The sequence below is a fragment of the Suricata suricatta genome, chromosome 17 (genome assembly GCF_006229205.1).
Source record: "Suricata suricatta isolate VVHF042 chromosome 17, meerkat_22Aug2017_6uvM2_HiC, whole genome shotgun sequence".
Classification (NCBI taxonomy): Eukaryota; Metazoa; Chordata; class Mammalia; order Carnivora; family Herpestidae; genus Suricata; species Suricata suricatta.
Window position 1 is genome coordinate 57,632,025 of NC_043716.1, and position 27,391 is coordinate 57,659,415.

General features: G+C 63.3%; 1 protein-coding gene across 1 annotated transcript in view; it reads left to right on the top strand.

The window, feature by feature from the left end:
• Window positions 1–27,391, top strand: part of RBFOX3 (RNA binding fox-1 homolog 3) — a 328,800-nt gene that overhangs the window by 33,025 nt on the left and 268,384 nt on the right. Inside the window, exon 2 of the mRNA XM_029927129.1 lies at window positions 13,558–13,694. The gene's annotated coding sequence lies outside the window, so the exon portion shown is untranslated. The remainder of the gene's footprint in view (window positions 1–13,557; window positions 13,695–27,391) is intronic.

Below are 27,391 nucleotides of genomic sequence, written 5' to 3' on the forward strand. Positions count from 1 at the left end.
GCCAGGCCACAGACAGGACGGCCTGGCTGCCCTTCCCTTCCCGGGAATGACAGTCATCCTCCTCCTGGGCTGTGAGCTGTGATGCCACTTCCTGAGTCCAGTGGGGAAGCAGGGGCTGCAAGCTGGGAGTCGAGGCCTCACGTGGATGCCTGCAGGGGTCTCTCCTCTGATTGTAGGGGAAGGAGAACTAGAAGTCACGTGATGCCTTTTGGAACAGAGAAAGGAGAAGGGGGTGAGGAAGTTGAAGTGGGGGAGGTGTATCAGTTAGCTATGGCTGCGTAACAAACCACTCCCAAATCAGTTGCTCCAAACACCAGCCATTTCCTTTTGTGTTTCATAAGCCTGTGGGTCCATGGGGAGTCAGCAGCGGGACTTAGTGGTTCTGCTCTAGGCTGGTGGAAGGGGCATCCCTGCTGCGTGTGCCCTCCAGCCCATCCGGGACCAGGGCCCCAGCCACGGTGATGGTAGAGGCACAAGAGAATGAGTGAAAACATGCACGTCGTCTTCTGGACTAAGGTTAGAAATGGCTCACCATTTTTCAGCCTCATCCTTTGGTCAAATAAGTCACATTAATGTAGGCTGAAAAAGAGACTTTGTCTCTTTAGAAGGAAACAGTTGTAGCCACGTGGCAAAGGGCATGATGCCAGGGAGGACCAGGGTCTCGTTCACGTGTGCCACCGCCTTGGTGAGGAGGGCTGGCTGGAGCCGCTGCGGCTGGGCGTGGTGGCGGCGTCGTGTTTAGCGCTTGCCGTGGGCCGGTCACTCAGCTGCGCGTTCTGTCTGCACAGTCTTACTTGTGTTTATAGTAATCTGATAAAGTCGTGATCCACTCCATCGGCAGGCAAACTGAGGTTGGGGAAGGTTAAGGAAGTTGCTCAGCGACAATGACAGGGCCGGCAGCATTTCCTTCCAGGTTCATGTGACGTCCAAGCCCAGATCAAAGACACCCCTCCCCCAGTCTTGGCGGTGCCGCCTGCCTGCCCCTGCTCCCGTTCCGGGCCTTTCTTCCCCTCACTGGGCTTATTTTGTGGATGGATGAGTGGATGGAGAGGTGGGTGGATGGAAAGATGGATGGATGATGAGCGGATGGGTGGGTGGGTGGGTAGATGGTGAATGGCTCAATAGGCAGATGGAGGAACAGACAGACGGATGGACGGCAGATGGCCAGATGGACAGGTAGACAAATAAAGCCATGTCTCCAGGGACCTTAGCTTCTTGCTCACGTGCTCTGGTTTCACCACCCCGTGCTTCTCCTGGGAGGCCTTCCCTTCCGCGTGGAGCTCTCCACGAGCCAGAACTCATCCACTGGGTCATAAGAATGGCACCCAAAGGACCTCAGCAGGAAAATCAGGCCCCGGGAAGGCAGATTTCCTGGCCAGGGTCACTCAGGGAGAGCAGACCGGGGGCCACGGCAGGGCCCAAGTTGGCCGAGGCTGGTGTCGAAAGTCCAGACCTTGGTCTGTGTCCCCACCGAGACGCCAGGGCAGGACGTGGGCGGAAGAGTCCCTTGCGAAAGCAGCAGGTCAGGAGCAAGGAAGCGGCCTCAGTGGCCCGTGCTCCCCCATCCTGCCTCTCTCCCTCCGCTCCTGTCTGGGCCTCAGCATCGACTGCAGCTCCGGCCGTGAGTCTGCTGGGCCCTCCTGTGCATTGACCTTACTGTCCACTGCTTCCAGGGAGGCCAGTCAAGATCAGGGCCCACCTGCTGCCAGAGCTGGATGGGGGGCCTGTAGGCAGGAGCAGCCTCTCTTGACCTGGGGAGGTCTTGGCCAGACTCTGCTGTGGCCAGGGTGCTCCAGAGGGGAGGGGCAACCCCGACGGCCACGCCTACCCCTGCTGCTATGTGTGCCCCACCCATGGGGTTCACCACCACCGCCCCCTGCCTACCCGGTCCTAACCAGGGCAGGCCTGTCGTGGACTCTGGTCCCTGCCCCACAAGTGCAAGGCCGCCGGCACGGGGTCTGGGATGCGGGCACCATCCTGTCTTGTGTTTCCTCCCTTCCTCTTCTTACCGCAAGCGAATGGACACGCAAAGGCCCTGCCGGAGGCTGTGGTGGCACGCGGCTGGCTGTCGCCGGAAGCCCCCCGGGGCAGGTGTCTCAGCCCGGGCCTGGGACACGTGTCGTATCCTTACACTGATGCTCGCCTCCGCCCAGACGTCTTGATCCGGCCTCTGTGTCTGGCCAGCTCGAGGACTCTGCAGCCCGTCAGAGCCTTAGCGGCTGAGAGTGGCTTTGACTCAAGATGTACTATCGGCCCAGGAAGTGATTTTTTTTAACTGAAAAATGGAGAGTAATTTACATATTGTGAGATGTGTGGGTCTCCGCACAGTCCACGCAGTCTTGACAAACGTCTGCACCCAAAGGAGCCTCACCTGCTTGGACGTGGAACATGCCCACAGCTCCAGAAGGTTCCTCGCTCTAGGGCGCGGAAGCCCCTGAGCATGATGATGCCGATGCCGTGCAGGGAGGTGAAGGAAGGCGTAGGCTCCGGCTTATGAGGACCCTGGGGATGGGCTCGGCCGGTGCGGACCCTGAGGACCCAGCGCCTCTGAGCGGACAGCCTGCTGGGGACAGCCCAGCAAAGGGACAGGCAGCCGGGAGACGGTCCAGCGCAGGGAGAGGGCTGGGAAGGTCCCTGCGCATTCCTCTGCCTCCACGCAGCTCACCCAGGAAGACGCGCCGTCTTACGTGACAGGCACTGCTCTCGAGAAGACCCAGACCCGCCAGGCAGACAGGCCTCGAGGTGGGGCACGGCTGGGGCCCAGGTGGCCAGGAAAGAGGGACGTGCGGCGCCTGGTCCTGGGCAGGGGCTTGATGTGTGTGCTGCCCAGAGATCCCTGCACTCTTTCTGCCTCCATCCCTCTTGCTGCCTCCTGTGCTCAGGGCAGGTGGGGACAGTGAGGGCCGATGGCCACACCAGGGCAGGGTTCTCCTGGTGGCTAGGATTCTCCCAGGGCAGAGGCCTCGGGGAATCCCCTCGGGACGGCCGTGAGACGCCAAGGTCACAGCACCCAGCAGATATATGTATGGATATTTTTAACGTTTGTTTATTTTTGAGAGAGACAGGCGGACAGAATGAGCGGGAAGGGGGGGGGGTGCAGAGAGAGAGGGAGACACAGAATCCAAAGCAGCTCCAGGCTCTGAGCGGTCAGCACGGAGCCCGATGCAGGGCTCGAACCCACGAACCGTGAGATCATGACCTGAGCTGAAGTCGGACACTTAACCGACTGAGCCACCCAGGCGCCCCGGGCAGAATACATTTTTAAAGCATGTTGCTGATTCAAGTTTACGCTGCTGATTCAAGTTCTTCTCCCGGGCTCAGGCCGTGTGCGCTGTGCCCAGAGAGGGAGGTGCGGCCTCCGAACAGAACATCCGAAAACCTTGCCTGACCGCTGCGTCTGTGTGCGCAGCCGGATGGAGGCCTCGGGGCCAGAGCTGGGACCCCAGGCCCCAAAGAGCCCCGTTCCTGCAACAAAGAGCTGAGGTCTCCACCCAGGTGCCCTGCTGTCTTGACCCAGAGCCAGCGAGGCCCACCCAGAACGCCCCCCTCCTCCCAGCCCTGCAGGCGCCCCATGTGACAGCCCTGCCAGGCCGCCTGGCCTCCTGCTCCCAGGGAGGGCGTCCAGGAGCCTCTGTCCTGCCCTCCCCATTTCTCTGCGCCGCCTATAAGTTAGAATCCTATTAAGGTCTCGATTCCTTCCATTAGTGACGCAGAGCCAGTCCCAGAGAAAACTCCGGCTGTTCAGCATCAAAATCCTATTGCCGGACGCCGCGCTTCCGGTGCGCACACACCTGGCGGCGGGGAGATAAGCAGGGACAGCCTCTGATCTCCCTGCTCTGCTATCTGCCCGGCCCAGGCTGCCGGGAGCCCGCCCCTCCCCCACCCGTGCCCCACCCCCACGCTTCCCTCCCGCCCCACCTTCTAGGTAGCTTCCTAAGGCCTCCCGTGTCAGCCCTTGTCCTCGGAGCCCCACCTTGACCTTGACCTTGGTGACTTCCTCTCCTTGGGCCTGCCCTGAGCCGGGTCCCTGGCCTGTAAGGGTCCCGCGGGGATGGGGTGTGCGGAGGCTGGGCTGCGAGCCTGTCCTGGGCGCGGGGCTGTGCGGAGGTTTCCCGGGCACACAGCCAGGGCCGAGGGAGGAGGGTTATGGGGGGTCTGCGTCAGGCTCTCCCCCTCCTGTCCGCCTGCCCTCTGGCTGTCTGTGAGAATCCGCCTGCCGGCAGGCAGTGTAAGACCAACCCCTTGGTCAGCCTTCAGGCCTTCAGGCCGGGGCCACCGGCTCTCTCTTGCCACCTGTCCTCAGCCGGCCAGGCACCCGGTCTGAGCCCCTCCTTCCAACTGCCACTCGGCTGCTCCTGCCTTCTGACGGCTCGCCACACCCTCCCTGTGGCCACAGCGGCTGCTGGAGTGTATTGTAATTATCTGTTTAGATCACGGCAATGCACAGCCGTGCTCCTGCCCAGCCCGGAGTGCTCTGCAGGTGAGGAGCCAAAGGTGGCCCGCCACCGCCTGTGTGGCAGGCGTGGCCCCCTCATGGGTGAGCCCAGGGTCTCTCGGGTAGGGGCACAAGGTGCAGGGCTCACCCCTTAGCCATCTCCACCCGGCTGCCCACTTCCCCAGGAGACTCTCAACTGCTGAGGGCCATGCACCCTGCCCCCACCTCCCCCGGCACCTCTCTGCCTCCCTGTGTTTGTTGACAAGGGCTAGGAGAGCCTGTCTGGGTCACCCTCGGGGTCTTTGCGCTTCCCTCCCCTCTCCCCCCCTCCCAGCCAAGGCTGAGGGCTGTGAAGGGGCCGTGGGAAGGGACAGTGTGTCTACCGGGTCACAGGCCACTCGATGAGACCCAGGGTTTTGCTCTTTCTACTCGTGTCTTCATTCACTCAATAATTTCTCCAACACACGTTTGAGGGCCTCGTGTGTCGGGCACTGGGTCGCAGCGGTGAGCAGACACACGTTTCCCTGCCCTCGGAGGCTGTGGCTGAGGCCTCTCCCTGGGGGTGGCTCCCCTGGAGGCCAGGCGAGGAGCTGGGGTGGGGCCTCACAAGGAAGCAGCGAGGGAGAAGGGCTCCCTTGGGGGACAGGGGACCACTGGGTCCCTTAGAAATCTGGGGCGCCGGGGGGGCTCAGTTGGTTGAGTGTCTGGCTTCGGCTCAGGTCATGATCTCATGGTTCGTGGGTTCGAGCCCCATGTCAGGCTCTGTGCTGATGGCTCAGAGCCTGGAGCTGCTTCAGATTCTGTGTCTCCCTCTCTCTCTGCCCCTCCCCCACTTGTCCTCTGTCTCAAAAATAAAAATAAACTAAAGAAAAAAAGAAATCTGGTCCCTGCTGGACACCAGCCCTTCCTCGGTTTTTCTGCGGTTCCCAAAACCTGTCTCCCTCCCCCGTGGAGCCCCTTGCTCCTCTGCACAGGCCTCCCGCACCCCATCCTTGCCTCCCGGGGCGTCCCGGGTCTGCCCCTCCTCACCTGTCCTCTGCGCCCACCCTGTCTTCTCACAGGTGTCTCTGTCCACGCCCTGGCCTCTGACCACCGTCCGCATCGTTATTTGTGGTGGCCCCTGCGTTAGGTGCTGTTGATCTGACGGTCATACCAAACTTCCGTGGCTTCAAACAGCAGTCACTTCTTGGCCCACAGTTTTGGGGGCTCAGGAGCCCGGGAGTGTCTGTAGCTAAGGTCTTTTGCTCGGGGTCTCTCAGGGGGTCTGGATCGGCATGCAGGCTGCCGGAGGGAGGCCCGGTTCCCACTCTGCGGGTCCCTCCATGTGGCCGCTCGAGGGTCCCCACATCATGCCAGTCAGACAGCACAAGAGCGGGTGACGTCACTTCTGACGTGATCTCAGAACTGGGGGGCCATGACCTCTGTTGCTGCGCCCAGCGCCGGCCTGAGGCTGGGGACGGTGGGGACCGTAGGGGCCATCCTGGAGCCTGGTGCCACATCCCCAAAGCAGACAAGACTCTCCTAAGCCTTCCATCCTGGCACCCAGCCACCTGCCAGCCACCAGCCCCTCCCCGAGATGTCCCAGGGGCTCTTCAAACCCAGCACCTCCAGATCTGAACCCGACCCCACAAGCCTGGGGGAACCGTTTATGTGCTTGTTAACATATACCGGCCTGTCAAGAATAACATGGGGTCTGCATGTGTGTCAGCCCCGCTGAAGCCCCGAGTCCCGCCCACCACCCTCTCTGGTCTCCTCCGTCCCCCGCGTGTGAGGCTCAGGTTCTCACTTGCTCGCCAGCGGCAGGCCCCAGACTGAGCTTTCCACCCCGGTTTTCACGCCCTCCACTCCGTCCGCTCAAGCACCAGAGAGACACAGATCTTAAGACACAAATCTGCATCGTTTCCTGCTTAAAATTCTTCAAGTGGCCGTTGAAAGTCCTTGGCTTCGTGTTCAAGGTGCTTCCTGATCTGGATTCTGACTTACACGGATGGTCTCATCTTCTGGGTCGTCCAGTCCCAGACCCGGAAGACATCTCCCTGTGCCCGTCACGTGGGTCCCTACCCGCTGGGCCGCCTGCTCTGCTCCCCAGTCTTTAAGACCCCCTCCAGGGTGGGCCACCTGCTCCGGGAAGCAAGGCTGCCCACCCAGGACGAGCGAGGGGCCTCTACCAGCTGAGGTTTCCGCACACCCTTTGCGTCGGTCACTGATGTTTTATCTGGATGTGTTTACTGAGCACCTGCTCTGTGCCAGGCACTGTTCTAGAAGCATCCGGGAGTCCGCCCTGTGGCGCGCGAGCCCTTATCCCACCTCTGCTGGGATTTCTTGTCCCTCCTGCACAGCAGTCCCCTCGGGGGACAGGACCATGAGGTGCTGCCATCTCTGTCCCCAGCATCTGTCGAAGGAGGACTCAGTGTCCCCATTTCGGCACCGGAATGATGCTTCGGGGAAGGCTGATCGCAGGAACCGGCCGGCCGGAGGTCCCTGGGCGTCTGGAGCAGGAGTCTCGGTCTTGGTCATTGGTCCCTGGGCACGTGCCGCCAGGCTGGTTGGGCGAGGGAGTCGGGGACACGCACGGGGGAGCCTGTGAACACTCGGACCGTGCCCTGGCCGAGGTCTCCGCACGAGGTGGCCGGCAACCCAGCGGCGCAGTGGCCGGAGTTCTGTTGCCTTTCGGGAGCACTTCCGGCCTGGGCTCCGGGGCCCCGCCTCTTGTCGGGGTTTCTGGGCCCCCAGTTTCAGCCCTACTGTCACGAGGGTCACACAGCCCCCAGCCTTCCCTCCAGAAACTGCTTTCCCCGACCTTGGGGAAAATTGCTTCCCAAATTACACCCCTCCACTTGGCAAGCTTTAAACACAGAGCCGGAGGACACATAAATTACATAAGGGCCTTCTCACTCCCGTTGGATACGGGGAATAATGTAACATTTCAACAATACCTAAAGGTGCGCTGTGTTATTAAGGAGAAAGTGCAGCTACAGTAAAATTGTCACAGACTCCCACTGGATGCCAGGAAAATAAAACCCAGATGATGATTATTATTATTATTTGGCCAGAGACGGGATTTCATAAGGCGTGAGGGGTGTCAGGCAGGAAGCTGGTTTCTGGTTTATTTTTTATTTATTTATTTTAATGTTTTATTTATTTTTGATACAGAGAGAGACAGAGCATGAGAGGGGGAGGGGCAGAGAGAGAGGGAGACACAGAACCGGAAGCAGGCTCCAGGCTCTGAGCTAGTTGTCAGCACGGAGCCTGACGCGGGGCTTGAACCCACGACCGCGAGATCTGACCTGAGCCGAAGCCGGAGGCTCAACCGACGGAGCCACCCAGGCGCCCCCGGCTGGTTTCTGGTTTAAAAACGGAGGGAGGGGCCTCCTTTATCCCGAGTAGTCTGTGTCACCGTCATCTTCACGACGGGACAAGGTGCTACAAGATGGTCTCCCCGTCAAAGACACCCGAGGTTTCCTTTCTCCGCGGAGTCTTGCGTGAGGCTCTGAGAGAAGCGGAGCCTGAGGGGTCGGGAGGGGAGAGAGGACGGAGCGGTCAGACCGGGGAGGGACCCCGGAGAAGGGGCGCGGGCGCTCAGCGAGGGGAGGGCTTCAAGGGGACGTGAGGCCTGCGGGCCGCACAGCGCCCGGTGCCTGGCCAGGTGTCCGCGGTCGGCGGGACAGGCGGCTCTGATGGGCTTGGATGTCTGCGTGTTTTTTTTAAACGAACACCAAATCCTTTGCCGTTCCCTTGAACTTGCCATGTTTCAGCGGAGTCCCGCGGATGCGCAACTTTGCTTGAGCTTACGGTGTGCAGCCTGATGGTTCGCTGTGCGTACGGACGGTGACGCCCCTCACACATGCACACGCGTGCGTTCTCGTGATGACAGGTGTTGAGATCTCCCTCGGGGACGTCTGCGTGCAGGACCCGGCCTGGCGGAGCACGGTCGCGCGCCATGTGGGGCTCAGCGGGCGGGGACCAGCGTGCACCGTTGACCGGGCCACCTGCCTCTGGGGACCACCAGCCTGTTTCCTGTTTCTCTGGCAAATCCCTGGGGTTCCTCTGGGCTTCCTTTCCTTCCTGCCAGGCGGAACTGGCCCATGGAAATGAAACGAGCCAGCAAAGGTGTGGTTGGGCGAGAAAGGCCGCGTCCTAGGGTGGGCAAGTGGGGTCCCCTGGGATCTGCAGACGCCATTCCCTGAGCCTCGCTGGGACGTGGGACAAGAGTGCCGGTGCGTCTCTGGGGTGACTGGTATCTTCGTCACAGCGGATAAAACCGCCTGTGCAGGCCAGGACGTGGTGGGCTCCTCCCGCGGGTCCACGGAGGAAAGGGTCAGGGATGTCCAGGCTGTCCTCCGTCACAGCCTGCGTGTGGGGGGCCTCGGAGAACGTGCTCCAAGCCCTGCCTGCGCCCGCCCTGGAGCCCAGCGGCTCCCAGGGAAGGTGTGGGCTGGCTCGGAAGGCCAGGCGGTCTGTGCCTCGTCCCAAGGTGCCCACGCAGGTGAGGAGCGGCTCTGAGGTCAAGCCCTGGACTTGCAGGGCCGCATCTGCCCAGACGAGGCCCACGTACCAGGAGCAGGCTCAGGGAGGGGACGTCAAATGACAAGTCTGTGTTCCTCACCTTGAGTCCTATGCATAAAGTCACTTCCCCAGATGACCCTAGTTAGAAAGGACTGTTGCCATCCCCAGCCCGCCTGGGGGTCCCCAAGTGCAGGTGAGGCTCTGTCTTTGGGGTTGGATGTGGGAAACAAGCCAGAATGGATGCTTTGCGGCTGGGCCCCTCTCCACATGGGGGCGCTAAGTGTGAGGGGTCTCTGGTGGGCTCAGCTGCTCCCAGGCGGAGAGAGAAGGCGTGGCCACCCACCCCCACCTCTGGGTATCAGACTGTCCTGCTGACTCGCCCGAGGGAGTGGCAGTCACTTCCACTTGTTGGTTTGGGGACTTCACAGAAAACATTCGTCAGCTGCACGCGGCTCACAGACTTGGCTCCCCCTTCCCTTCATTGTTCATCTGACAAGCACCTGCTCTGTGGCAGCACGGTGCCGGGCAGGGCGTGTGGTGCTGAGAAAGACAACCTTGGATTGTCCTCGTGGGGCCATGTTTAGTCCTAGATCATGACGGTGATGGTGGCGATTGTGAGGAGGAGGATCATGGTGATGATGGTGGTGGTGATGGTGATGGTGGTGGTGATGATGATGGTGATGGTGATGATGATGATGGTGGTGATGGTGATGGTGATGATGATGATGATGGTGATGGTGATGGTGATGATGATGGTGATGATGATGATGATGATGATGATGGTGATGGTGATGATGGTGATGGTGATGATGGTGGTGATGATGGTGAGGATGGTGAGGATGATGATGGTGGTGGTGGTGGTGATGGTGGTGGTGGTGGTGACGAAGGTGACGGTGATGATGATGATCTGGCCAGGTTCCCTCCCTTCCTTTCCCATCCCTTCTGGACTGACACAGTCCAGCCCCAGAGTTTGCAGAGGACCGGGGCCCTCAGAGGGGGATGGAAGGGCTGACTACCCAGTACTCACAGGACTGGTGCTTGTGGGGTGGCCAGAGGACCTTATCACCCACAGTCTCTTGTAGCAGGAACCCCTGCTGGGGCCACTGCCTATTTGTGTGGTGGCTTATTTTTGCAGAAGATACTTTTTAGAAGTGCCAGTGTTATTTTTCCGTCTTTTTCTCCCTAATGGCAAGAATCCTGACAGGAGGCCATTTGGGGCCAGGGCACCAAAGGCAGCACCAGCCTTCTGCCCCCTTGGGAGGAGAGCTAGGAGCTGGGCAGGCCACTCAGGAGACTTTAACTGGTGGTAGAGGTGGGGGAGGGGTGGGAATGGCTGGACAGATCTTCCTGAGACTGAGCCTTCCCAGCCAACTCCCTGTCCTTGCCCTTACCCTTGGGAGGACCACACCTGGTATGTTACAGCTCCGGGGCCCTCCTCCAGTGTCACGTCCTTCTGGGGCCCCGACCACCTGTGTCCAGCCTTCCTGGGAAACTTAAGCCTCTGTCCACCTCCAAATTAATTTTGAGGGCTTCCCTAACAGAAGCAAGGGGATGGAATTCAGAAGAAGTAGGTTGAGGGGACAGGAGAGAGTCCTGACCCTGGGGTTCTGGGGTGTGGGTGCCTCAGAGCCCCCCCACTCCTCAGCAGGAGACACAGAGATGTTGACATTGATGGTCCGCCGTTGAAGGGTCCCTGCCTGCCTCTGGCCCCCGGGCTATTGGCAAAGGCTGGAGCCACGGGCACCTGGCACCGTGCTTGGCCAGCAGTGGGGCACAATGAATGTGGTTCCGAGGAGGAGGAAGACGCAGCTCTCTCCCCCACTGGACTAGGGACAACATGTGGCCTGGACCCTGGGCTTCAGCTGGACAGGCCAGGACCTCCCCCACTGTGAACCCCACAGGACTCTGGCCTCCGTTTCCTCTCTTTTCCCAGAGCCGGCCTCGGGGCCTCGAGAGGCTCTGTGGGGACTCACTCGCTCAACCTTTTGTCTCTTATCTTCGTCTGTCCTGTGAAGAAGGAAGTGGGGCCAGTCCCTCCCCCTGGCAGCTGGGAAGCCAGGGCAGCACACTGGGGTGGCCCTGTGGCCCTGAAAACCCCGGGGGCCGGGGCCCCAGGTCCCAGGTCCTGTGCTGTGGCCGATGGAGGTGTCTGTCCCGCAGAGCAGGGGGGACCGTGAGTTGCAATCAGGGACAAGCTGCTACATGGTGGCCTGTTTAGGAAACAAAGGGCAGCTGCACCAGTGGTGAGGCCGAGGCCGGGCCGCTCGCCGGGGGGGACAGCGGGCTGTTCGTCCCCACCCGGGTCCAGGCTCCGTGGGCCCACAGCCCAGCAACGTGAAGCGGCTTCTCCTCTCCCGGCCTGCGAGGTCCCGGTGGGGGTGCAGGGGCGGGGGCTGGGGTGAGGCATCACCCTGGAGGAGGTGGCCCAGATTCAGGAATTGTACGTAACCGTCAGTGTGGGGCCCGGGGGTGTGGGGTCTCTCCGGTTCCTGTACGGCCCCCTCCCCTCCCTGTCTTTGCTCCCTGTCCCTTGTCACGTCCCACCTTTCCTTCTTGGGTCTCCCTGCCAGGGACAGTGTGGCCCCTTTCCAGCGGGTCTGGTGCGGAACGAGGTCCAGCCCTCGCCCTCCGTGCCCGCTGCTGAGAACCAGGCATTTGGTGCTAAGAGGAGCCCCCCTCCCTGCCCTCCCCCCTCCCCAGCTAGCGTCACCGCCGGGAGCCCCCGCGACCCGGGGCCCCTTGCCGTCCACCGGCTTCTCTTCTCCAGGGCCCTGCCCCCAGCCGTCTCTCTCCCTGCATTTGGCACTGACCCACCACAGACCACACACTTGCTTTTCCCACTGGAAGAAGGCCTCACAGAGCTCAGGGCTGTGTTCCGCCCTCCCCGAGGCCCGGCTCCCAGCGCCGTGCGTGGTGTGGCTGGTCACCGCGCCGCGTGGTCCCGGGCGTCTCTCTGCGGAGGGCAGCGCTCTGGGAGGCTGGCCACCCCTGGGGGTGTGGGTGGTTCTCTTTTAAGCAACTGGATTTTAGGAAAAGAAACACACTGGATGGCCTTTCTTTCTTAAAGCTCTGCCGTGGGGCTTCTGGGGACAAGCCGGTGGGAGGCTCTCCGCCAAGGCGGGCCGGTCGGGGGGTGGGGTGGGCACCGCCCGGCCAACCAGACCCAGGACTCTGCCCCCGGGCTGGTCTCTCGGGGCCCGCCGGAGAGGATGTCCACAGAGGTTCTGTCTTACCTGCCGATGGCACACACACGGGGTTGGAGCGAATTAAGCAAAGAAAGGACTTTCAAGGCCCAGGTGCACCCCCGAAACAGCAGCCAGCGCGCCCCTTGAGTTTCTTGGCACCTCGGGCTCCAGGGAGTGAGAGTGGACCCTGTTCTGCAGAAGCCTGACGTGTGCACGGGGCGGGGAGGGGGTAGTGAGAGGGGGGCTCATTCACTCATTCATCCATGTGACAGATAGTGAGTGAGCTCTGGCACGGCTCTGGCTCCGGGGTCCCAAGTTCTTGCCCTCGGGGCGCTCGCATTCCAGGGCGATGCATCTGTGCGGAGTCCTGGGGGAAGCGCAGGGGTGAAGGAGGAGGGGACGGCTGTCATCTTTGATGGGGTGTCGGGGGTCCCCGGGCCGGGAGGGGCAAGCCGTGCAGTTTCCTAGGCACCCGGCGTGCAGGGGGAGACGTGCAGGGGGAGACGTGCAGGGGGAGACGCGCAGGGGGAGACATGCAGGGGGAGGCGCGCTCGTGTGTGCGGACAGCGGGAGGCCCGGGGCTGCAGGAGGTGCTGGCTCTGCCTGGGGTCCCGTGGGCACAGGGAGGTTCACCGGGAGGCTGTGAACCCCTCTGCCCGGGGGAGACCCTGCGGCGTATTTCTGCTTTGTCATCTGAGACAATCCCCGCCCCCCCCCCCCCCAGTCATGTCAGCCTCAGGGTTCCCAAACCTGTGGCAGCTCTGGGTGCCTCCTCCCAGTGACATAGGACCCGGCTGGAGAGTGGCATCACCCAAGGAATCTTTTAAAAAGAGAGGGAGGGGCGCCTGGGTGGTTCCGTCGAGTAAGCGTCCGACTTCAGCTCAGGTCATGATCTCACGGTTCGTGGGTTTGAGCCCCGCGTCGGGCTCTGTGCTGACAGCTCGGGGCTGGAGCTGCTTCGGATGCTGTGTCTCCCTCTCTCTCTGACCCTCCCCTGCTCGCGCTGTCTCTCTCTGTCTCTCAAAAAAAAAAACAAAAAAAAAACAAATAAATAAAAAGAGAGGGAGGGGGAGTTTCAGAGCCGACAGCGGCGATGGGCCCTGGACCCTGCACTGGGTGAGGCAGGACGTGAGGGGTGGGCGCGGCCGGATGTGGCGGCGCTGGGGGTGCGGTCGGGAGCGAGGCCAACAGCGTCTAGGGGTCAGCGCAGCGGGAGGGCTGACCAGCAGCAGGGGCAGCCCCTGCCCGTCGGCCGTAGGGTCCTAACGCTGTGCTTTCCGACAGGTTCCTCCCGCTGCCCCAGGGGTGCGGCCTCAGGTGGCCTGGAAGCCCCCCCCTTCCCTTGTTTAGGGAGACCCACGTTCCTTTTACGTCAAAAAGAAGATGTTTGCTTCGAAGGCATTTACATCTCTGTCTTTTCTTTTCCTTCAGGTTGAGAATCTGTCTCTGAGAACCTGAAGCTCTTCCTGCTGATACTCCGTATCTCCCAGCAGCCTCCCCGCTGCAGAACGTTCCAGAAGGAGCCCCACGAGGAGGGGGGCAGAGCAGACCTCGCCCACCACTACCAGGTAAGGCCGCGCCAGGGCTCGGGGGAGGTTGCGTTGGTGATGGAGAAACACCTTGGAGACACGAAGGACCGCCGGGTGGGGACTTGGCTCCTACTTCCGTGGCCTCGGGGCGCAGGAGGGGCACTGGGGCAGACCCCCGGGAACGTGCTGGCTCAGACTGGCACCAGTGCCTGCTCTCTGTGACCTGAGGTCCGTCGGCCTGGCCGCCGTTCTAACCCCAGGAAGGAAGGTGGATGGTCGTAGCGTCCGCTGTCTGGTGTCACGCGTGAACGCTTCGCGGAGGCGGAGGTTGGGGTGACCTGCCCCTGCCCACACTCTCCTGCAGCCCCGCCGGCGGCGCTGGTGCCCCCACGAGGCTCCGGGGCATTGCGGCTGGATCAGGGTCTCCCCCCCCCCCCGCAGACCCCAGGGCCATCGGGTTAGCGGAAGACCGCCCGGCAGGCTCAGGGCCGTCCCGTCGAGGCCGCCCCGGCTCCGAGGCTCAAGTCCTGGGGGCCTCGAACCTCTGACGGAGCAGCTGCAAATCCCCAGGGCCCTCAGCGCTGTAGTCTGCTAGGCTGGCTCCCAGAGCCGCAGAGCTGCCCTCGCGGTTGGGTGTCCATGATGACTGACGAGGCCGCCCTCCCCCCGCAGGGGCAGGACGCCCACCCTCCCCGCACCTGCGCGTGCGCCCCCCGAGCGGCCCGAGCTGGGAGTGCCTGGAGTTTTACTCGAGTCCTGTTGCATCAGAGGCCACAGGACTGGACTCTGTCCCCTGCCCCGGTCTCTCCCCTGAGGGGGCGTCCCCTGTCTCCGGACCCACGGAGCCGCTCAGCTCGGTGCACTCAGGCGTGAGAGGAGCGCAGGACACTCCCGACCCGGGGGCTGCCCGGCTTTAGAGGTTCCCTCCCAGGAACCGGGGACAAAAACCATCCGTGGACTTCAGTGCAGCCGGTCCCTGCTGAGAAGCGGCCCAGGACCGGAGGGTGGGCTCCTCCACCGCCGGCCCCCTCTGTGCCCGCCCTATTCTGGGCGGAGCAAACGATGCCAATAGGAGCTGTGGGCCAGGAGCCGAGGACACAGCCTGGTGTCCCCAATACCCCCTCCAAGATGCGGGCGCTAGTGTGCCCGGAACCAGCCTCCGCACAGGGTACTGGAGCCCCGCAGGTCCGCGCGCTTCGCTGCTCTTCCCATGATCCTCTCCGCCCCGGGGGCCTGGGGGCCTCTTCTTGCGGAGGGTTGGTTGTGCACCGATGGGTCGGTGCTGTCACTGATCTACACTCGCTGACCCTGTTGTGGAGGCTGGAGCTGTGGAGGCGATGAAGTGGAGTCCTGGCCGCGCATCCTCCGCCGGGGGCGTGCTGCGCCTTTAACATCAGGTAGCAACAAGGCTGTGACCGTGGTCAGGCGGCGAGGTTGGTGGAGGCTGGCTCGCAGGGCAGTCTGGGCAGGCCCTGGAGGCCGACGGGGGTGGGGGAGGGAGCCAGCCTGCCCTGGGGAGGGCAGTTCAGCCAAGGCCTGGCAAGTGCAAAGGCCCTGAGGCATGTTGGAGCCGTCGCAAGGGGCCTGGTCTGCCAGGGTCCGGGGAGAGCAGGCGGAAGGACATAGGGCAGAAGGTGTAGGGCCTGCGTGCTGGAGCTTTGAGGCCAAGGGTCAGGACTGGGGGTTTTGTCTTAAAGATGGTAGGAGCCGCTGTCCGACTGGCTCAGGTCATGATCCTGCAGTTCGTGGGTTCGAGCCCTGCGTTGGGCTCTGTGCTGACAGCTCAGAGCCTGGAGCTGCTTCAGATTCTGTGTCTCCCTCTCTGCCCCTCCCTGCTTATTCTCTCTCTCTCTCTCACACAAATGGATAAATATTAAAAACAAAAAGATGGCAGTAGCCACTGGAGGGCTCTGAGCAACAGGTTGAAACAGCAGACTGGAGCTGTGAGCAGACACGCTGTCCGCTGTGTGAGGGCTGCTGGGCAGGGGCAGGGGCAGGGGCAGGGCCACCGTAGGGGGCGGGGGGGGGGGCTGCGCCATGGACCCAGGACGTGAAGGTGCGCCCGGGGACGTGTCTGAGATGAGAATTTTCAACAGCCACCCTTCTACCCAGAAATGGCCCTCACCTCACTCAAGGGCTCCAGGGGCCCCTAGAGAGCCTGCCAAGGGAGGTCATCCGCGGCGGGCGGCGGGGCCGGGCCGTGTGGCCGTCCCGGAGGCCTTCACCCCACGGGACCTTCGCTGTCCTTGGGCACTGGAGGGGGAGGTCCCCGCAGGGCTCCCATAAAGCTACCTGCAGTGGACGCACGGCTCGGGGCTGACCTCGTGCGGGCCGAGCCGCCCTGGGGTCACGCAGTGTCCCCTAAATCCCGGGATCCTGGTTCTGAGCAAGAGCGCATGGCACTGCTCTGGGGGAAGGGCAGCAGGGAGCCGACGTCCTGCGGGCAGGTGACCCCTCAGAAGATGCTCTTCCTTGAAGGAGAAGCTTTGGGTGAAAAGGTGAATTCTTGGGGGGCGTCAAGGCCAAAGGCACTGGACCGGCTGGCACTGGCCGGCAGCTCTGGGAAGCCCGGGGCTCAGTGGGGCCTGCACAAGCCCCCTTTGGCTCTTCCCGGCCCCTCGATGCGAAGGCACACACGCTGACTGTGAACCGGGCCATTCGTCTCAGTCTCCTTCCTCCCCGGGTGGGGGGGGGGGGTCAGAGGGAGAGAAGCACCCGGGTGACTCCCGTGTCCCCGTCGGGCTGGGCAGTTTGAAGCCTGCGGGGGAGCCGGGCTTTCTGCCTCTGAGTCCACCGCAGGCTGCCAGTGGGTCTCCGAAGGGGGCGGCCGGGCCCATGAACAGTGGTCAGGGTCTCAGCTGCTGTTCTCCGGGGGACCCGGACAGAGCCAAGCCCACCCCCGGGCACCCCCGGGCAGCGGGCTCTGATGTCTGGAAGGGAGGTCAGGGAGAGGCAGGCCAACACCCCAATCCTCCTGCTCTCAAAGGCCCCCCATCTGCGGTTTCATCCCCCCCAGTGGGGCCCGCGCTGGCCTCTGCTGGCTGGGGTTGGACGTCGGAGGAAGCCGCTGGGGGGGGAGGGCGCGAGGCGCTCCTGCACGCCTTCCATGGTGGCGCCACCCGGGATGGGCCTCCTAAAGGCGATCGGGTCAGTCATGGGCAAGGTCAGTGCAGGCCCCACCCACAGGGGCTGGGGCTGCGGTGAGTGGGGCTGGCCAGGCCCCTGGGGCTGCAGGGGCCTCCTTGCTGGGGGCGGGGCCTCCTTGCTGGGGGCGGGGCCTCCTTGCTGGGGGCGGGGCCTCCTTGCTGGGGGCGGGGCCTCCGCCTCCGGCTGGGAGAGAGGCCCGTGAGTTAGACCCCCTTGTAAGGCCCGTCCCTTAGATACGGAGTCCCTCTGGGTTTTCCTGTGTAGTAACTTCTGAGTCCCTGTTAAAAACCCGGATGCAAATTAATCTGCTACAGAGAGAGAGCAGCCTCCTACGCGCAGCGGGGGGGTGGGGCGGGGCCGGGCGATCAGTGCTTCCCGAGCCTGCTGGCCCGAGGCCTGGGGAAGCACTCAGCGGGCGCCTTGGCCCCTCCTCCTCTCCCTCCCCCTCGCCTTTCTTGAATCCTCCAGAACCACAACTGTCCGGCAGCCCACCGTGCTCCTCGCTGCTCCTCCTCCAGATGCTTTGGGGCCGGAGGGGAGCACCCTTGTTCTGGAAGACATAAACACGGTCTTCTGCCCTGGCCTCCGGCCCCTTGCGGTGGGGGGGGGTGCCCTTCAAACCTGCAGGGAGGAGGCGGTCCAGCCAGAGCGCAGGCTTCCTGCTCAGGAACAGTGGCTTTGGGGCACTTTCCCGGTCCTGTCGGTGTGGCCAGCACGGGGCGGCGTGAGGCCGAGGCCGGGGCAGGGGGAGGGAGCGCGGCCCGACTGCGGCATTGACCCCCCTCAGCAGGAGGACCCCCCGTCTGCCCCGACCCCCCGCCCCCGCTCCTGGGGACGGACCCCTGCGCTGCCGCCGGCGGCTTCCCATAAATCATCCCCGAATGGGTGCGCCTCCCGCGCCATCCATCACGCCCCGTCTCTTGTCTGCTTGTTTTTAAAAGCTGTTAAACTGGAATCCATCACATGGCATCCTCGGGGGCCGAGCAGAAGCAGAGTCTGCCCGCATCAGCAATATTAATGCGCACAGAGCTTTCTAGAGCATCGAGGTAAATGCCCCCCCGCGGCGGGGAGACAGCGCGGCTTTATCTAGTCACACCGGAGCTGATGGCATGTTTCTCCGACACTTGCAGCGAATCCATTCCTGCCACGCGCAAGGGGGCCCCGGTGCTGGAGCGGGTGGCGCCCCCGAGCGACGCCGTGGTGCGTCCGCCTTCTCGTGGGGACACCTGACCTCCTCCTGTGCCCAGTAGTTTCAATGGAAGACTTAGCTTGGGCCAGTCTTTGGAACATGGATCCTTCTAGGAACATCTGTGGCTCTTCTTTGATTGCTAAATGTTTTCAGAAAGGAGGATTCCAGACGGCTGTTGGGATCAGCTTCAATCCTTTCTTCTGAGCACCTGCTGCTGGAGCGGGTTCCGGGGTGTCAGCCCGCCTGCTTCTGGCTTCCCCGCTCTCCTTTGCTTTGCCCCATATGTGATGATTAAAGGGTAAGCCCACTGTGGGCCCTGGTGAGACATTTGTAAAACAGCAGAAGAACGGACGGTGTCTTCTCCGGGTGGCTTTGGAGCCCCCTGCATGAGCAGCCCTGGGCGGGGCCGGGTGGGTCGTGGAGGGCGCCAGGTCTGAGCATTCTCCCCCCCCCCGCCCCTCCCCCCGCCCCCCCAGGAGCTGTCCAGTGAGAGCCCGTGAGTCACTCAGTGTGTCCGACCATTTCCAACAATTAAAGGGGCGAAGAGTTTCCAGATGCAGCATGGGTGGTGGAAGGCCGGCTCCGCTGGCTGCTCCCCAGGCGGCCGTGGTCGGGAGGCCCGAGTGCGCCAGCCTGCAGCCCTCTAGCGAGACTGAGGCCACAGAGCCCACAGCCCCGGGACCATGGGCCCTGGGGCGGCCCTCACCCAGGAGCGCGGCCTGGGGGGAGTATTAGAACAGCAGAAATGGATTCTGTCACGGTTCTGGGGGGGGGGGTGTCAGCTGGGTCACGCCCCTCCCCTGGATTCCAGTAGCTGTGGGCCATCGTCCCGTGGCTTCTCTGCTCCGTGCCCGCCTGGCCCCTGACGGCACACGGCGATGCGCTCTGTGCGTGTGCGCGTGTGCACACACGTGTGCCTGTGAGGATGCCAGCCGCTGGGTTAGGGCCCCCCGACTCCAGTAGAACCTCATCTTTGTCCTTAGTCACCTCTTCACAGACTCTCTTTTCAGATACGATCACACTCACGGTTCTGGGGGTCCGAGGGACAAACTTGTACCTACTGTGTCTTCCCAGGCTGCAGGGAGGGTGGGGAGCCCAGGCGCCGGGCTCTGCACGTCCCCCCTGGCTTCCACTCAGACACTGGGCTTCTCGTCAGTTCTTTCACTGTTACTTCTTTATTTTAATGTTTATTCATTTTTGAAAGAGAGAGCGCATGAGTGGGGGAGGGGCAGAGAGAGGGAGACGCAGAATCTGAAGCAGCTCCCGGCTCCAAGCTGTCAGCACAGAGCCGGACATGGGGCTCGAACTCATGAACCAGGAGATCGTGACCTGAGCTGAAGTCGGATGCTCAACTGACTGAGCCCCCCAGGTGCCTCTCGTGAGCCCCTTTAAAGACGGTGATGCCTGCAGGCTAGTTGGGAAGCGAAGGCCAGAACGACTGAGCTGTAAGACTAGACTTCCCGGGGAGACCCGTCCCCAAGCCCACAGACACTCCGCTAACCGAGAGCCGCAGGCAGCGGGGCCCCGCGGTCACCGCCCGAGAACCTCTCTCGGATCCCCGATTCGCTCTTCTCCACCCGGCACCTGCGGTCCCCCTGTCGAGATCAGTCCTGTGGGCAAAAACTAAGAATTAAAAGGTCAGACCCCCACCCCCACCCCCACCCCCTGAGACCCAGGCCGAGAACAACAGCTCTTGGTGCAAGTCGGGGCCACACAGCTCTGCCAGCGAGGGTCTGTCTGCAGGGAGGGGTCGGAGGCGGCCCGGAGACGGTGGGCGGAGAAGACGGGTCGACAGGACCCCGTGCGCGGCCAGGCGGCAGCTGCGGAACGTGCCGGCTCTGAAGACGGAGGAGGCCGGCGGGGCCCAGGAGGGACAGAGCTGAGCTGACGATCGCGGAACGGAGGGGGGCCACAGGGACACTAGAGAGAGGACCAAGTGGCCCCGGGGACAAGGAGGAACACAGGCGGGGAAAGGGCCTGGGGACAGGATGCCCCGATGTTTACGGATGCAGAAGTCAAATGTGGGTGAGGGACTGTGGCCTTCTGGGAAAACCGTTCCTGACCGTGCGCCGATCCGTCTCCCCAGAGGGGCCCAGCATCAGGATCAGGGCCGCGTCTCCAGGCGGAGCGGGGGATGGGTGTCCCCGGCAGCAGGTGGGGGGAGGGGAGGGAGGGACCATCTTCAGGCTTCGGGACGTGTGACGGCACACGTGTGCCCGCAGGACCTGGAGGGCCCCCGGCACCCTGAGTCACCACGTGCAGCATGTGACTCAAAGAAGTCCCGGGGGAGCCCCACGCTGGTCCTACGTGGATTTGTACACAGTCACTGATTTTGGGTTTGAACTGGGTTACAACCCCGGGGCCACTTGGTCCATGAGGATTTGTGGGTCACTGTTTTTGCTGAGCCTGCTGCCCAACGGGCACCGTGCGGTTTCCTGGGACCCTCACTTTGTTTCTCCGTGTGGACACGCAGGCTGGCAGTGAACGCACAAGCACGGATTTTTGTGGCTCTTTTTTTATCCACTCTGCAGGGACACATTCAATATGCCGAGGCCTGGTGCTTTCAGAGACATGTGTGTCCTGTGAGGCAAAGAACAGAAACGGAGGGTCAGCAAATGTCTCAGGAAGAAAAATGAACGTAGGAGTAGAGGTGAGGACAGGCCCAGCTGAGGTTTCGTGTGCACGCCTGTAGGAGAGAGGACCCAGGTTCCCTGCTTCCCTGGGCTGGGGACGAGGTGGGGCGTGGACAGACGGTGGTTTTGAGTGACCTCATGTCACCGAGCGCCTTGGGGTGCCGCCGGCCGGAGCTGCCAGCGGGGGCTCGTCAGGACGCCGGCGTTACCGAAGGACCTGGAAGGCATCAGAAGATAAAGCCAGGTTCCAGAAAGATCACGCCGCACACCCCAGACCACCTTCACGCGGGAGGCCAGTGTCGGATGCTTACTGTTGGCGTGGGGAGCCGTCGGGGGGTGTCCGGGGGTGACCCGTGCACGAGGACTGTCCATCTGACGGTCCCATTGCCAGGTTGACACGTGTCCTTCGTGCAAATCCTCACGACAGCCCTTTGAGCTGAGTCCCCAGGAGCAGGGATGAGCATGGGGCCGTCCAGGCTTGGAGCCCACGTGGCTCTCTGGGGACAGCGCTGGCTCAGGACATGTGTCTCGAATGAGCCACGTCAGAGCTACGTAGGGCGTCCGGGGGGCTCCGTCGGTTAAGCTGCTGACTTCAGGTCGTGATCTCGCAGTTCGTGGGTTCGAGCCCCACATCAGGCTCTGTGCTGACAGCGCTGGGCTGGAGCCTGCTTTGGATTCTGTGTCACCCTCGCTCTCTCTGCCCCTCCCCTGTTCACACTCTGTCTCTCGAAATTAATTAAACATTGAAAAACTTTACAAGCTGGAGCTACTCAGGGTGAGGTCTGTGGACAGAGCCGCCATGCGCCCCTGGAAGGTGAGGGCAGGGCCTGGGAACAAGCACTGGGAGCCTTCTGTGAGAGTGATTTCACAGCTCGTGGGTCCATCACTGAGGAATCGGGCTCTGTGTCTTGTCTTTTTTGTTCCATTTCTTCCAGTAATCCCTTCTGCAGGGCATCTGCGTTCCTTACATGCCGCGTGTATTTCCCGTGACTTGGAAATAAAATGAGCCCTTCACCGCAGGTGCTTCGAGCCGGGCTGGCGAGAGAGGGAGCCCACTCCGCATCTCCAATAAGCTGGGGTGCGGGCCGGCGCGCCCGAGCGGGGTCCCGTCTGGAGAACGTGCCCCGGCGATGTTGGGTGTGCGGGGGCACTACTGTGCTTGGGCGACGGCCACAAAATCCACAGCCTGGGCGGCCCCACCGTCCCGGAGGCTGGATGTCCGAGATCCAGGCAGTGGCCGGGGCCGTCCCTTCTGCTGCCTCTGTTCTGGGCTCACAGATGGCCGCCTCCTCGTGTCCTCACAGGGCCGTCCCCCGTGCATGTCTGTGTCCTGATCTCCTCTTCCAGAAGAACACCAGCCATGGGTGGGTTAGGACCAGCCCGCCGCCTCATGTAGCGGAGCGACCCCTGTCCCCGGGTGCTGACCCTCCCCTGAGCGGGGCACCTGTGGGGCTGCGCGTGGAGGCTCTCCCGGGTCCCTGTCTCCCCTCCTCCGCTGGCCCCGCTTCCTCTCGGGTGTTAGGGGCCCCGGCTTCTGCCGCCCCGTCCCCCCGACGGCTCTGCACACGGGAGGTTTCACGAGAGGCTCGTCCCTCGTGAAATGCTCTCCCGTAACTCTGGGAACAGTTGAATCATGGGTCACATGTGGCCTCTGGGTGTGATGGAGGAGTCACCAGACAGGGCTGTGATAGCACACCTGTGTCCCGACACCCTTCCTGTGACAGACCCTGTCCAGGAGGACGGCTGTGGCACCGCCGCCGGACAGCACGTGCAGAGCACTTACCACCCGTCCGTCCGCCCGTGCCTCCGTCCATGTGTCTCTCATCCATCTGTATGTGTGTGTGTGTGTCCCTCCATCGTCCATCCATCCATCCATCCGTCCGTCCGTCCGTCCGTCCATCCATTCTTCAATGTATCTTTCATGCGTACATGTATGTGTGTAGGTATCTGTTCGTCTGTCTGTCCATCTATCCATCCTCTCTTTCTCTCTGGAAGTCATTGTTTATTTTCATTGCTTGTTATTACTAATATTGCAAAGTTTATTCTGAAAACGTCATCCTCTCTTGGTCTAACTGGGGTGCTCAGGACGGAGGGTGAGGTCGTGTTTCCGTGCTGATCTGCGGCCTAGGGCAGCCCTCAGGACTCAGCCGGCCTGTGAGGGCAGGAGGGCCAAGTCTGGGAAGGGGAAGAGGAAGGAGGAAACCAGGAAGGGGCGTGGAAATAGCCAAACCGACCGTGTGGAGTGACGGTCGTGGCTGGTGGGGGGCCTGTGACATCTCTCTGATCCCAAGGTCTGCCCCCCTCCTGCCCCCCTCCTGCCCCCTGCCGGCGCCCCGCCCACACTGTTACCCCTCCCCCTGCCCCCCGCAGCGCAGCCGGTGGCCAGCCAGCTCTCCTTCCCGGCCAAGTGCATCTTGCAGGCCCCTCGCCGACCTCCAAGGTGGGCTGGGTCACCTTCCACCGTCCTTGACACCAGGTCATTCCATGAGTGAGTGCCGACCACGTGGGTTGTGGTTGTGACCCGCGAGCCTTCCCGGTCCGAGCCGAGGGTTTCATCTGGGGGTGACAGCGCTTCCCCAGGAGTGACTGGCCATGTGTGGAGACCCTTTCTACAGCTCCCCACCCCAGCAGAGAATGACCTGGCCCAAATGTGCACAGTGCCGGGTCAGGGTCAAGAATCCCAGGGCTAGATGACGTGGTCAGGGTCCTTGGGCCTCCAGGTTCCCACAGGCACCCATTCGAGGGGGTGTTCTGTGTGTCCAGGGGGAGGGCCTGCAGGCTCCCCGGGGCGGGGGGAGGCCTCAGGGCTGGACGGAGGCCGCACGATGCCCTGTCCGGTCCCTGAGCTGGTGGCTGCTCTGAGGGGAGAGAGCCGGGCCTGGGCTGCAGGAGAAATTGGAGGCTCCGAGAGCACGATGTGGGAGAGGGCGGGGCCCGGGAGCACCGAGGTCTCCGCCCAGGAGCACTCACAGGACCTTAGTGGAAACAGACACTGAATTCTGAGCAAAGACACTAATGAGCCCAGTTAGAGAGGCACGCGGGACACAGAGCCTGGCACGGGTCAGGTCTGGGTGAAGTCCCACTGGACCGTGCGTGACCGCTGCCGGCCTCGGAGCCTGGGGGGCTGGCGTGGGGCGCAGGGACCGCCCCCCACCGTCGCAGCCGGCGGTCAGCCAGGAGCGGCCTGGTGGGGCTAGGAGGGTTTGCTTTCCAGGCAGGCTGGCCACGGCGCCCACAGGGACTCGTGCCACGGACAGCTCGTGACTGTGCCCCCAGGGTCCTCCCCGTCTTACCGGGCACCGAGCTCAGGGCCTTCTTACAAGAAGGATAAATTGGACCAGAGTCTGGAGGCGAGACGGCCCGAGATTTCCCGGTCTCTCCTCCTCCGGCTCTTCCCTCCGTGAGCCCAGCTCTGCATTTTGCGTTCACCACCTGAGATCCCGACAAACACACCTTGCTTTGGGGAGCAGGACGGGGAGGGGGTGACCCGTGTGTCACGACAGACCCACGTGCGGCGTGCGCTCGTCTGCTGCGGAGAGAAGGCCCTGGGCCCGGCTCACAGACCCTGCGTCTGCACCGTCAGCCTGTGGCCGACACGGGTCGTGACCCCGCCGGCCAGCGTGGAGCCCGGGAGCCCTGCCTCCCCAGGGCAGCGGGACCTGGGCCTCAGCATCCGCCGCGAGGCGCCCTGTTTCAGTAGGACGAGCCGACCCCTCAGGCCAGCGCCGGGGCCTCGGAGCAGCCGCGGCGCCCGCGCCCGGGAGCAAACTGAGCAAACGCCTGTTTTCTGCGGGGGCGCGCGCGTGGGCGTGTGGAGGGAGTCTCAGGAGAATCCTCGCTTCTCCTTATAGAACCCGCTGGTATTTCGGGCCCACCGACTGGAGGCAGGGAGGGCCCTCAGGCTGCTGGCAGCGGGGGGTCAGCTGCGGTGACATCCTGTCCCCGCCTCCCCCGCGTCCCCACCCCCCAAGACTGTTCCAGATCACCGAGGTCTGGGGAAGCGCGCCGCGTGTCAACCGAGTGGTGGTCCGGGGGCTAGCGAAGCCCAGTGACCCAGGCGCAGTGCGCCGGGGCCGGAACATTCCAGAACTGCAGAGCCTCTCCGCACAAGCCCTTAGGGCAGGCGGCTTCTGGACCACCCTTCAGACCCGCAGATGCGCAGCCTCTGGCTGAAGGCTTTGGCCAGGTTGTTGCAGAGACCACGGGACCTCCGCCGGGGGAGAGGCTGCGGCCTGCGCGGACCCCGCACGCAAAGAAATGTCCGCTCCCGGCAGGCGTCTGGTCGTGACCGACCCTCCCGGTGCAGAGCCCGCGACCCCGGGTCCTCCACGCCGGGGCCGGCCTCCCCTGAGGGATTCCCCAACCCCTCCCTCGCCGCCGTGGGCCCCGGGGCAGGCCCGGGAGCGGCTGGGGGCGCCCGGGGGGGAGCCCTCCGGGCGAGGGCGGCGGGGACGGCGCAGACCGCCTCGTTAACATGCAGGCGGTGTTGTGCATGAAGAAATTCAGATGTATTTTTTTTTTGCGTGTGTGCTTGCATGTAAATGTGGGTAGGTGCTGTCCTGATTGATGGCAATTAGCATTTTCTAACGGGAACAGATGTTCCGATTGCCAGGAGGCTGGTACCTGACGCCCACGCTGCCATCTGCTCGCCGGGCAGGGCCCGAGGAGGCGCCCTGGCCCGCGGCCCCACAGCCCTCCGCGGCGGCCTGTACGCGGGATCGTGTGAGATCATTCCTGGGGGGAGAGGGGAGGGGGAGATAATAATAAAGATGTTTTCAGGGTTATAAATAGCCCCTGCTGTGTGCGGCGGGAGGGAGCTCTCTCTGGGCAGCGGCCCTGCACTGCGTGAACCGTGGGGGCGGGGAGGGGGACACGCATGTCAGCCCCGCGTGGCATCGGTGAGACACGGCCCTGGAGGCCACGGTGAGGGTCACACACCTTGAGCCAGCGCTCGGTGTGGAAGACCAGAGGGAGGACAGAGGTGACGGGGTGGTGGGGAAGGGGCGGGGGAGGAGGGAGGCTCCGCCCACGGCTTGCTCTGGACCACGAGCCACGGCTCTCCCGTGAGCCGGCCGGTGCCCTCACGACGGGCTGAGGCTCCAGCCCTTTGGCCTGGGAGACCGGGGCGCAGCCCTGGGCTTCCGGGAGGAGGCGGGTGAGTCACCCGTAGCGTGGCCTTGGGCCCAGCGTGTCACCGGGACGGGCTGGCCCTGGCCGGCCTGGAGCCCAGCTGTCCGAGGGGCCCTGGGAGACAGGCTGTGGCCACGGCGTGGGTGGCTCCTGCCTCCTCCCCTCCGCCACCGAGATGCTCCTTGTGCCTCCCGGTAGCTGCAAGAACACATTCTTGTTCATTCTTTCTTTTTCCTTTTTGGCTTCTTAAAGCAAAACTGTTTGTTTGCTTGCTTGCTATAAAAAGAGCCCCCCACCTTGGTCTGCAGCCTCCTCCCGGGGCAGGTGTCTGAGCTGCGGGGGGGTCTGTCGCCCGTCCCCAGGCCGCCCCAACACACGGACCAGGCTTCACTCGGGCACCGGGGCGGCCCAGCAGCTGAGGTCCGCTGCCTCGCTCAGCTCATTTCCTGCTCTTGTGCCCGTTTTCGGCCTTGGGGGGCGTCTTCCCCGCGCGCCGACGGAGGCCCGTCTGCCACAGACGGTCGCTCCTTCTCTAGGCGTCTCCGGCGTTTCCCTGGCAGTGCGCCTGTGCTCCGAGCGGAGGGCAGAGACTTGCCCGTGCGTGCGTGGGACAGGGACCGGTCTGACGTGTCACCGCCGGCCAGCCCTCCCCCTTGGGGCCGGCAGCAGACTTCCCGGAGTCAGAGGCTGCCGGGGCCTCGGTGGTGAAGCCAGGAGCCCCTGTGTACGGGTGGCCCTGGGGACCGTGTCCTTGTCGCTGGTGGCATCCCTGGCAGTGGGATGGTGGCGGGGATAGTGGTGGCCCTCGTGCCCTGCTGGGGCGGGCGCTGCCGGAGGAGGTGGGGGTCACACCCCCTGCACCCGGGCCGCAGAAGCTCCGGGCGGGCTCCGGGTCGGGTCCTGGCCTCGCCTAGGAACGCAGCTGCTCCACAGTTGTCATGCGTGTCTGCGCTTGGACTCGGCGCTGGGTCCTCGTCCGCCCTGCGGACCTGAGGTCCGGGCCCCTCAGCCTGGCTCTGTGGACACTGGGGAGGAGGCCGGGCGGGGCCTGTGGCTTCCACCCCTCTGCCCGCCAGGTGCTGCAGCAGCCCCCCACCAGCCGTGATGAGTTGCAATGCGGCCCCTGGGTGGGGGAGGGCAGTGGCCCCCAGTGGGACTCACCGTCTACTTCTTTTAGAGCGACTCTGTTTCTGACGGCCATGAGGGGCTGCCATGTACCCAGCACGCTGCAGGCCTTTGCAGGCACTCACCCCTGTAACAGTGCCCCACAGAAGAGGGGCCCGGGTTCAGAGAGGCCTGGGGACCTGCCCGGAGTCACGTGACTGGTAAACGGCGGAGCTGGGAGGCAGGGCGCAGTGGACTGACCCCCAGCCTGTGTGCATTCATCTGTCATCATGGATCTGTCCCCGGACGGTGGCCCCATTGTGGGAGCTGGGGAGCCATTGCCGGATAAAGAGGCGGAAATCTGTGCCCTGGTAGGAACGGACCCTCTGGCAGATCATGAACACGTCAAGTCCCTGGAATGTTAGCAAGTGTATCAGTTTTCTGCTGTAACAGGTTGCTATAATGGGGGCCTCCACACCATGGTCTCGTGGTCTCATGGTCGTGGAGGCCAGAAGCCCGAGATCCAGAGTGGG